Source organism: Trachemys scripta, chromosome 4, assembly GCF_013100865.1.
Source record: "Trachemys scripta elegans isolate TJP31775 chromosome 4, CAS_Tse_1.0, whole genome shotgun sequence".
In the NCBI taxonomy this organism is placed as follows: domain Eukaryota; kingdom Metazoa; phylum Chordata; order Testudines; family Emydidae; genus Trachemys; species Trachemys scripta.
The window spans coordinates 85,192,497-85,204,574 of record NC_048301.1 but is presented as its reverse complement, the minus strand read 5'-3'; the positions used below and the strand labels follow the sequence as shown (position 1 = coordinate 85,204,574).

The following is a 12,078-nucleotide window of genomic DNA, read 5'->3' as shown; positions in this document are numbered from 1 at the left end:
CAAATCAGATATTAGGAATGGCAATATACAAAAACCTGTAGGAGAACACTTCAACCTCCCTGGACACACAATAGCAGATTTAAAGGTAGCCATCCTGCAGCAAAAAAACTTCAGGACCAGACTTCAAAGAGAAACTGCTGAGCTTCAGTTCACTGCAAATTTGACACCATCAGCTCAGGATTAAACAAAGACTGTGAATGGCTAGCCAACTATAAAAGCAGTTTCTCCTGCCTTGGTGTTCACACCTCAACTGCTAGAAGAGGACCTCATCCTCCCTGATTGAACTAACCTCATTATCTCTAGCCTGACTCACTCTTGCTTGCATATTTATACCTGCCTCTGGAAATTTCCACTACATGCATCTGATGAAGTGGGTATTCACCCACGAAAGCTCATGCTCCAATACATCTGTTAGTCTCTAAGGTGCCACAGGACATATTCTTTAGTCACTTTTCTGTAGATCTGGGACCTAGCCTAACAAATCTGATAGTTTGCAGCTTTTAATTTCTAGACAAAGAATGGGGAGGAGTGTGATACTTAAAAAGTTAAGAAGCTCGCTCCTGGAAAATATCATATGTGGATACACAAGCAGGACATCATTTCAGACCTAACTTTTACTATAAATAATGATCTAAAGAGGTGCGATATGCACATAAGCACTACATACACACACCTCTTGAGTTTCTTGAATCACTGGTTCAACTATAATAAACTGATTGAAAATAGCAGGCCTGATTCTGATCTCACTTACTCTAATATAAGTCACTGGGCTTACACTAGTTTTACACTGGTGTAACTTCAGTGACTTAGGAGAGATCAGAATGACCTCCAGAATGTAATATTGCCTCAAAACAGTTAGCCTGTGTCTCATCTCAGTTTCTACAGTTTAAACCTGGAGTAACGCCACTGAAGTAGTGCAAAACCAGTGTACATCCAAGAAGCATCATGGCCAGGGAGTAAACAGCCCACATTCAGATTGCAATGGTCCATCTGACATTTCCTTCCATTGGTCCCATCTTCTTTATATTTTGTTGTCTGGGTGCGACAGTCATGTTGGGTTTCCTTATGTTACATGTTTGCTGGAGTTTTTGTTTTAGGTTCTTTGCTAGAGATATTTAAGCTAGAGCATCAGGACTGAAATATGGAGCACTTTTCATGAGCTGCATGTGAGTGAGGCTGTTGGAAATGATAAACTATGCAGATCCTACTTGTCTGTAGCTGTAGGAAGTGTAGTCTTTCCCTAGCTAAATTTAGAGCTAATAATTGCTTAGTCAGTCATATTACTATTTGTGCTTGGTCGAATGCTTTACAGGATCAATAGTAACATGACATGCAAGATATATTGACAAGATCTGTTTTTATAGCTAGAAAATCCTACATATTGATTTTAAAAACAGCCACTTTTTGAAGTGAAGTGGAAAAGTGTGTGTGGGATGGGGGGAGAAAAGTAATCACGCTAAGCGATGTTATATATAGTTCAAATGAATATAGGAATTCAATTTACTGTATAGGGTCATTGCACGGGTTAAAGAAAAACAAAGGGCAAGGGAAAATTGGAAGATCCAGTCATGTGCTGGTGGGGGAGGAGGCGGAGAAATCCTATTTTAGTATATCTTGTTGCTTTTGTTTCATTCATAGACATAATATATTTAGTAATACAATTCTTTTTTGATCTTTTCTAATCAAGCTGGGAGTCTTGATACTGTGGGGTGTATATGTGGAATGAATTAGATATTCCATAGCCACGTATTTTATTTGTGCCTGTCCTGGATGAACTAGAGTATCGCTACCAGGACATCAGTGGACGCTATATTTCCAGAATTACATGTAAGCCATTGTAGGTGCTGCTAACAAACACCATACCTTCCACTGACACTTGGGCCCTGTGATAAATGGTGTAGCAAAATAAGGCTATTTCCTCCAGAAAGGTCAATGGCCAAAGAACCGATTAGCAGAGCAGCCGCTTATGGAGACATGTTAGTGTGAGGGAATAAAGAATTTGCTTCATTTTTCTCTTTCGCATCCATGCGGTAAACTAAGAAGCAAGAAGGGGGAGAAGTCTACTGGTCTGATCCAGGCCAAAGAGCCATCTCAGTGGCTGCTGAATAGTGGAAACCCCTTGGGTGATAAATCCCACTGAAGTGGGAGACTGTCATTATCCCGCTGGGGCAAGAACTGATGCCTGTGAAATCCAGCAGCCACAAAAGTTATTATCTATTCTAGAGTGTTCTTACACTTTCAGGAGAAGGCTAATTTTTAGGCAATATATACATAGTATGGGATTTTCCATCCTCATCAATAAAAGTCAGAGGTCTTGTCAACATATGGCATTTAAGCTCAGAGGAATGAATTTGTGGTTAATAAATCATGCCACCGTGCTCCTCTTACATTCTACTAAGGCTGTTTCCCAGCAGTCTGAATGTCAGTCATCTAAGGAAGAAATTTAGAGGAAACGCGTGTCCTCGTGTTGTCACTCTTTGGCCGAACTCTGAAACCGAGCTGTCAGCCAATGAGATGAAGTTTCTAAAGACCGTGTTTCCTTGGAGTTCATGTCCTCTGCCTATAAAACTGGCAGTCGGAATATATGTCCTGAAGGTAAGAGAGCATCCACCTCCTGCCAGCAGCAGAACTCAGGTGGGAATTGGCGCTGCCTCACCTCCACCACAACTCCAATGGTAGGGTAGAAAGATTTCTTCAGGCATCTTTAGGCAAAGAACAGGGAGCGAGTTTGCACTCCAGTCAGCTGGGCAATCAATCCATCCCTAAGGCTGTAGGAACTGGTACAGCGTGCATGGCCTGCAGCACAGAGAGGGGACCAGGCCCAAAGTGCCAGAGGCAACGAAGATGTATTTCCTGCAGAGCCATGATTTCCTGACATAGCGCAATCCCATTTCTTGAGATTTAAAAAAAACCCAACACTTTGAACAAAGCATTAAATATACTTGTTTTGTAGAACAACTAGATACTGGAAGTGGGTATTGGACTAACTTTGATATGGTCGGGGCTCACCTAAGCACTGCTTTACATTAGCTTCTGGAGGCACAAACCTGTGTGCAGTGGATTGTCTCTCAAGGGAGAATGCACTGCTTTTGTGCCAGTGCAATGCTGTCTCCTCTAGGTGTGGGCTGCAAGGGCCCAAAGAGTGGGCAGGACTAGTTGGGGAGAGTTGCCATTGATTCCATTCACCCTCACCATGGGCTGCTAAGAAACCCTGTCAGAAATGAAATCTGCCCTCCTCATAGAGGAAGAATAGCCTGCCTTGCTGAGAGGAAACCCCTTGTGCAATAGAAGATGCCTCCCTGGCGCAATGAAGTGTAATTTGTAACCTTGATTAGTGGGGGTGAATCCAGAGCCTCAAGTAAAAGGAAGCAGCAGCAGGAGGAGGAAGAGAAGAGAATCTTATTTACTAAAAGTAGAAGGAAGGCCCTGAAACAGCCTTGTTTTGGCACCCTGGCTTGGGAAGAGCGGAGGAGCAGCATTCCCTCTCTCCTTTAGGTCCTGTGGTGAGCTCTTTCTCCTGTTTCAATCCTCTTAACCTCTGGAACTCTTTCCTAGCCATTTCTCATCTTCGACTTCTATGACTCTGATTGGCCCAGCATCCCCATTCTATAATGTCAGGTCAAGAACTTTTAGCCACAGTTCTTTATGGGGGATTATGCTAGGACACATGGTGTGAGAATCAAATTTGCAATTGTACACTTTTGTTGCACACCAGCATCCTTTTTAATCCCCGTTTACAGAAACTGACGTCTCTGGGAATTTTCCTAGCATATTCGTTGCTTTAATGTGTTCTGATGCCCCTGTTTTTAAGCATGTCTGGCTTTGCTGCCAAAACGTAGGATGACAGGTGTGGAGCATTATCTGCAGAAAATAGATCTGTTTCGCAAGGGCTTTTACATTTCAAAAGCCATATTAAATATTTTAGTTTCCATAACTATGGTATCAAGCATCACTTAAGGGAAAGCCAAACTGTGCTATTGCCTGGGCTAGTGCAGAGCTGCACCATCCCAGGGGGAGCTCCAGGGGGCAGCATCTCCAAAGCTCTCCAGCACTCAGGAGCAGCACCCCTATGAAAATGAAGTCTACTTCCCCTTCTGCAGGCTAGTGTGAAGTGAGCAGGGCCATTATTTGGCTTCCTTTCCCCTCCTGATGGAAAGGGCAGAGCCTTTACTTGGCTTCCTTTTCCCTCCTGTCACCCAGAAGGCAGCAAACCTAGGGTTTAAGAGAGTGCGGGTCACAAGTGTGCCTAGTGACTGTATTGGAGTCGTGGCAAGTGCAGGGTCCTTGCATTGTTGCAGTCCACCGAAGAGTGCAAGGGTCAGGAGCTTCTATCTCAGCATATTTTGCCTATAAAATGCAAAGTAAAGAAATACTTTTTTCAAAACCTGAAGGAGAGCTATGTGGAGCTTGAAAGTTTGTCTTTCTCACCAACAGAAGTTGGTCCAATAAAATATATTGCCTCACCCACCTTTTCTCTCTAATATCCCGGAGCTGCCATGGCTACAACCACACTGCAATTTTTTGAAACATTAACCTTTGCTGCTAGGGAGAGTGGGCTCAACTGGGCTGTACCCAATTGGTATTTTTGGCCCATTAACTCGGGATGGTATGCATGCAGTATACGATGTATGGTATCTTTGCAGGTCTGCCTTTGAACCACAGCATTTTTATCTGATTTTGCATTCACTGTATAATTGCAATATAAGAATGAAAATGCTTTTTTGTAATTCATGAAGTAGCTTATGGCTTCACATAATTAAAATGGCTAAAATGAAACAGCTCAACTCTTTGAAATGCATAGTAAGCTAAGTAGAAATTCATCAGTGAATGCACTTTAGGAGACAGTGGTAACTTAGGAAATATAAGATACTGGTGCAACCTCAATTAATCCAGGAGGTGATTAAATTAAAAGTAACTTAAATTAGTTTTATCACTGTCATCATAAATGGCATGTTTTGATCTAATAACAGCTCTTCCCATTTAATAGCAGATTGGATTGGTACTTTACTCTTTAGCCACGGCTGCCCTCAGCTATGGGTATTTGTATTCTGCAAAATCACTTATTTTACAAGGTATGTGTTACACTTCTCTCCTGTGTTAGCTGGATCCAGGCACCTGACTTCAGAAAGCACAGAAACTCTTTTTTTACATTCAATTGTTGTTGGCTTTTTAACTGATGCATGCAGTTTATATAAAAGACGAGAAATAGTTTTCATATGACCTGTCCAAACTTCCAACAACTCAAAGAAAAAAAGAAAAATAAATTATTGCAGGGGCCAAACTGGATTCCATGTTTATTATGTTCTTGCTAGAAATGCCTGGAAGCTGTGAAAGTTGTGTTGTTGCAACTAATGTTCTGGCCTGCTCCTGTGTTTAACTAAGTAGCCTGAAGACAAACTTGAGAGCTGTTATTCAAAAATGTACTGACCTCCTACAGCTATTGTCCAGATCACACAGTTATTGGAACTTCTTTACTATTCTTAACAGAACATTAATTAATCCTCTCAACTTTCATATGAGGGTGTTAATTATTATCCCCATTTTACAAATGGGAAACTGAGGCACAGATCATTAAGTCCTAGGTGGATGTGAGCCTGTGACTTCATTGCTTTGCTGCAGTTCTCCCCACACCCCACAGAGCCTTTCTGTTGCTGGGGCCTTTGCCCACGCTGAGAAAATCTGTCCTAGTGCCTTGGCCACCATATGGCAACCAGCTGACATGCTAAATACAATTTGCAAATACAGTTTAGATGGGGCTACTATAAGGTGGGTGCATAACTGTCTGGATAAGCATACTCAGAGAGTTGTTATTAATGGTTCCCAATCCTGCTGGAAAGGCATAACAAGTGGGGTTCCTCAGGGGTCTGTTTTGGGACCGGCTCTGTTCAATATCTTCATTAACGACTTAGATATTGGCATAGAAAGTATGCTTATTAAGTTTGCAGATGATACCAAACTGGGAGGGATTGCAACTGCTTTGGAGTACAGGGTCATAATTCAAAATGATCTGGACAAATTGGAGAAATGGTCTGAGGTAAACAGGGTGAAGTTTAACAAAGACAAATGCAAAGTGCTCCACTAGGAAGGAACAATCAGTTTCACACATACAGAATGGGAAGAGACTGTCTAGGAAGGAGTATGGCAGAAAGGGATCTAGGGGTTATAGTGGACCACAAGCTAAATATGAGTCAACAGTGTGATGCTGTTGCAAAAAAAGCAAACATGATTCTGAGATGTATTAACAGGTGTGTTGTGAGCAAGACACGAGAAGTCATTCTTCTGCTCTACTCTCAGCTGGAGTATTGTGTCCAGTTCTGGGCACCGCATTTCAAGAAAGATGTGGAAAAATTGGAGAGGGTCCAGAGAAAAGCAACAAGAATTGGGTTTGCTTAGTTTGGAAAAGAGAAGACTGAGAGGGGTTAATGATTAAAGGTCTTGAGAACATGACCTATGAAGGAAGGCTGAAAGAACGGGGTTTGTTTAGTTTGGAAAAGAGAAGACTGAGAGGGGACATGATAGCAGTTTTCAGGTATCTAATAGGGAGTTATAAGGAGGAGGGAGAAAACTTGTTCACCTTAGCCTCTAAGGATAGAACAAGAAGCAATGGGCTTAAACTGCAGCAAGGGAGGTTTAGGTTGGACATTAGGAAACAGTTCCTAACTGTCAGGGTGGTTAAACACTGAAATAAACTGCCTAGGGAGGTTGTGGAATCTCCATCTCTGGAGATATTTAAGAGTAGGTTAGATAAATGTCTATCAGGGATGGTCTAGACCAGAGGTTCCCAAAGTGGACGATACCACCCCATGGGGGGCGCTGGAACGATCCAGGGGGGCAGTAGTAGCCTCGGGTGCAATTGGGGGGCATTAAATAAAAATAAGGGGGCGGTGGAAGCATAAAGAAAGAAGAGAATATAAGAAATTTTTGAAAAACCGTTCATACATGTTTCATCTGTTGTGTAACATAGAGTTAAAGTTGTAGTGATTACTTTATTTTCCAAATAAATTCACAAATTATAACCGATCAGGTGTCCAGTCCGCCAACAGCTCTTAACAAGCAAGTGTTGGCAGGCGAGCATGTCGCGCATTGTCGGGAAGTCCAGCATGCATCGGCAGGAATGTGTGCGTGTAATGACTTGTCTACAATACGATACTATAAATAGGCAACGTATGAAATCTAATTTAGATTGTTTCTGAATTGTGTAAAAAGCAGTTAACAATAGTGCAATAAGTATTTAAAAATTTTTATTCATATTTGATACCTTCGATCTTTATGGATTACGGATCACATACAAAGCAAATTGTATTATTGTTGTTTCAATAAAACAGCAATTTACACATGAGTATTTTTATACATTTTCTTACATATCTACCGTACGTTTCTGTGTCTCTAGTGCTTACTAATAATAAAATCGTAGCAGGCTTGTGTCGGTACAGTACTATTTGAAGTGTACAGTCAATATATTTGTCATATTTTTATTACAATATTAACGAAAACAGGGGAATGAAATCGTAAAAAAACCTGTTAACTATTTATTTATATCTATCGAATCATCTGTGTTAATTGGTAAATAAGGTGTGTGTTAATAAGGAACAATTATTTAAATAAGGGCAAACTAAATTAAAACTATTAACTGATTTTTAATTGCATATTGATTATTTTTAAAATTAATTATTTCTTGATAAATTTAGTTTGATATTTGACAATTTAATATCAAATACATATATCTAATGCCGAGCAAAGAACAAAGCCCAGTTTATTAGTTTCATTAGTATTTTAGTTTGGTTGTCTTTTGCCGTCTTACGCAAAAACCACTGTATACCTGATGTTGTGGGCGATATTCTAATAACACAACTATTGCAAAAAATTTTGGTTCCGGCGAGAGAAATTGCATTTTTTCAATTATATAAATTGTTATATATTTTGATAATTTTATACCCCTATTATGATAAATAAACACATAAATTTTATTTCTTTTACAGATAATATCATGGCTGAACCCAAGAAAAAACGTAGGCAATATAGTATTGAATATTTGAACTATGGCTTTATTCAGTCGCCTACAAACAATACATTACCGATGTGCCTGATTTGCCAAAAAGCTTTATCAAATGAAGCTATGACGCCTTCAAGACTACAAGAACATTTGACAAACGTTCATGCTGATAAGAAAGATAAGGATTTATCTTATTTTCAAGCACTTAAAGAAAATTTTTTGAGACAACCGACATTGGCAAAACTCTTTTCAATAGCATCCTAAGAAGATGATGATGGGTTGCGTGCTTCTTACAACATTTCATTACTGATTGCTAAATCGGGAAAACCGCATACTATTGGTGAAGAACTAATTTTACCGGCTATAAGTGAGGTAATACGCACTATGCTACACAAGCCAGCGTCTGATATTACCAAGAAAATTTCTTTGAGCAATAATACAGTGCAAAGAAGAATTGATGAAATGGCTCAAGATGTTGAAGACTCATTATGTGAATATTTAAAAACATCCCAGTTCTCTATACAGCTTGATGAGTCAACTTTGCCAAGAAATGAAGCCTTACTTTTAGCATACATGTGATTCATAAAAGAAGAAAAAATTTGCCAAGAATTATTATTTGCTAAAAATTTGCAAACTGATACTAAAGGAGAATCGATATTTCATGCATTGGAAGAGTTTTTTAAAGAAAAAGAAATCCCCCTGAGTAATATCTTGTCAGTTGCTATTGATGGAGCTCCAGCGATGATAGAGCGCTACAGGGGTTTTCTTGCATATTTAAAAAAAGCGGTTCCGAATGTATTCGCTGTACACTGTGTCATTCATTGTCAACATTTAGTTGCGAAAAATCTAAGTGAGCGCCTACATAAGTCATTACATTATGTCATTAAAGCAATCAACAAAATCAGAAGCAATTCATTGAATGACAGATTGTTTGGACAACTTTGTATTGAAAACTATGAAGAATTCAATCGCTTGCTGCTTCATACAGAAGGTCGTCGGCTATCAAAAGGTGCCTGTTTGGATCGGTTTTATAAACTCTTTGACTCAGTGCTAGAGTTCCTAGAAAACAAAGATGATGCTTTACGAGCCAACTTGATTGATTCCAAAAATGACATAGCTTATTTGACAGACTTGTTTAATAAATTTAATGAAACAAATTTACAGCTCCAAGGCAATGAGCTGAATTTAATCAAAATAAAAACTGTTATTTCTGCGTTTGTGGCAAAACTTCTTCTGTACAAACGAAATTTAGGACGAGGAGAATTCAGCCAGTTTCCAAATTTATCAACAGTAGAAAAACATGATGAAGACTTGCTTACCTATCGTCAGCACTTGGAGGCTCTCCATTCTGAGTTCAATCAACAATTTGAAGATATTCTTAAAATGAACATACCCGATTGGGTTTTGGACCCTTTTTCAAGTACAAACACAGAAGAATCTCCAAAATTACAAGAAGAACTGATAGAAGTAACAACAAATGAGGCATTGAAATTTAAATTCAAAGACGGCTACCAACAGTTCTGGCTGCAAAAGCAGATACCTACACTTTATCCTGGATTCTGGGCTATAGTACAAAAGTTTTTAATTGCATTTCCTTCATCATATTTAGAGGAACGTGAGTTCAGTGCGGTCACAAATCTGTTAACTAAAAAAAGAAACCAACTGCAAATAGCTCATCGCAGTGATTTAAGAATGCTGCTGACAAAAATAGAGCCGAACATTAATAAATTAATAGCAGCGCACCAGGTTCATCCTTCTCATTAGGATTATTTTTAATGTTATTCGTAATTTTTATTTTAATATTATCCTTCATTATCTTAATTTTCTGTGTGTAATGCAAATGTTACTATGGTTGATTTTAATAAATAATTTTATAATTTCAAGCTTCAAGGTGTCTTATTTACAACAACGTCTTTCTTTACTATATTGTAGGATGTAGGTAGAAATATAGATACATAAAAGAACGCAAATTTGTCACTGCATCTTTCTGTTTGTTCTCTTAAAGAAGGTAGATTTCCAGGGGGGGCGCTGAGTAATGTTTTTTCTGAAAAAGGGGCGGTAGGCCAAATAAGTTTGGGAACCTCTGGTCTAGACAGTATTTGGTCCTGCCATGAGGGCAGGGGACTGGACTCGATGACCTCTCGAGGTCCCTTCCAGTCCTAGAATCTATGAAATCTATGAAATAAATATCATTTGGGGTGCTGGAATAGGGTGGCAAGGTCTTTTGTTGACCACTAGGTTAGCAGGTGTTGGAGTCCTGTATTAGAATGCTGATTGACTATGTCCACTGCAGCATCTTAACACTACAATGGGTATAATGTTAGTTCAGAGAATCACTGAACTAATGTCTGGAACAGCAAAATCCTGGGCACAGCCTAGATTGAGTCTGAAAGTTTAGGTTGTGCTTATGTTGTGTTTTTATTGTTTCAACTACTAATAAAAGAAGGACCACAGGAAGATTAATGAGTTTTTGGACACTATCCTAGAGCGTGTGTGTCCTTTGCTGGAGATGGTGTGAGGATTTAGCCTCTTTATCAGAGGTTAATTTTATTCTAAGGCATTCAGGGGAATCTCTCACTCATGAAAAGTACCAAAGGATCATCACCACACATAGACAGTTGATAGCACCTTGGCTTTAAAGATTGACTTTGAATGACCCACAGAGTAAATTGCATGGAACTCCATTTTATCTGTTCTGAAAGGATAATTGGTTCAGTCAACACTAGCATCATTTGAACCTGAATTCTAGGGAGTTTAACGTAGTTCAAATCTAAGGCTTAGGCCAGTAAACCAGATCATCCAACTGCAGCTTTGCATAACTTATGTGAATGGCTTTTGGTTTGACTATTTTTTTTTTTTAATAGTGGCAAACCTGTTTCAGTGCTTATGGGTGGACTGGGTGTTTGGACAGGCCAGTTCACTCCATCTTAATATCATTCAACATTAAAAAGTTGACACTTATCCCTTATATAATTAGTCATGGTATTTGCAGAATTCTCTGCAGTTAGAATGGAAAATTATTGAAAACATCACTCAGTTTAAATGGTTAAATGTGGTAAATAGCACATTTTTAATGTTGCCCACTTTGGAGGGGATAGGGGAGAAAAAATCAATACCATTAGAAGAAAACAAGGACATGGCTTGACTCTGATGAGACAGTACATAGCTGCAGCATAATGATGATTATATAATTTATTGAGTTCTGTAATCACAAAATAATGCTGCATCATAACACCATGTTACAACGCCTGAAACAAATCCAGGGGTTCTAAAGGCTATTCTAGCATACATGGGCAGTCCAGTGAATGTGAAAATGAGTGGCAACTATTAACTCTCTGGCTGAATAGGGCCTGATTTTCATAAGGGCTGAGCACCTGTAGTTCCCATTAAAGTCGATCCATGTTGTGGTGCTAGCATGTGTGAAAATCAGTGCTGGTATAAAATAGAAAATCACTGACCCATTTTGCAGACAAATTAGAATGAATAAATACAGAAATGTCTAAAATTAGGATTATCAGAGAAGAAAATGGATAATGCCTTGTGGGTAAAGGCTAAATATCATTTATATCTCCAGCTCATCTACAGATATACAAAATTTATGTCATATAATGTCTGCATTAACATTTATAGCATACATTTTGTGTGTCATTATTTCTTGGCACATTAAGGTGACTTATGGCTCCTAATGTTGTTTTTGCTTGTAAAAGTTAACTGGTGGGAGTTTTAAATTAGAAGTATCTGGGTACTAATAGAACAGCCATGTCGGATACTTTGTGGTGCTCCCACAATGCTCAGTGGTCTGCCATTACTTAATGCACTTTTGGAAATTCATTCTGGGACTAGGTAAGTGTATGTGGTTATTAAAACACCCTTCTGATGGTTGGTGTTTCCATGTTGGGAACACGCCAACCCTTACGTATCAGTAAGGAGTAAATAAATCCAAACCAAACCTTTGAGATTTTGAAATGTTTGGATTTTCCATTTCTATCTTTTATTTGTTTTTTCTTATGGTAACCAAGATTGATAAAATACCAAATTACACCCCCTTCCTCAAAACACTCCTCTTATCATCCCACAAGTCTTTT

General features: G+C 39.0%; 1 pseudogene; it reads left to right on the top strand.

The window, feature by feature from the left end:
• The first annotated feature begins 2,549 nt into the window (after positions 1-2,549).
• Positions 2,550-9,980, top strand: LOC117876492 (annotated as a pseudogene).
• The last annotated feature ends 2,098 nt before the right edge of the window (positions 9,981-12,078 follow it).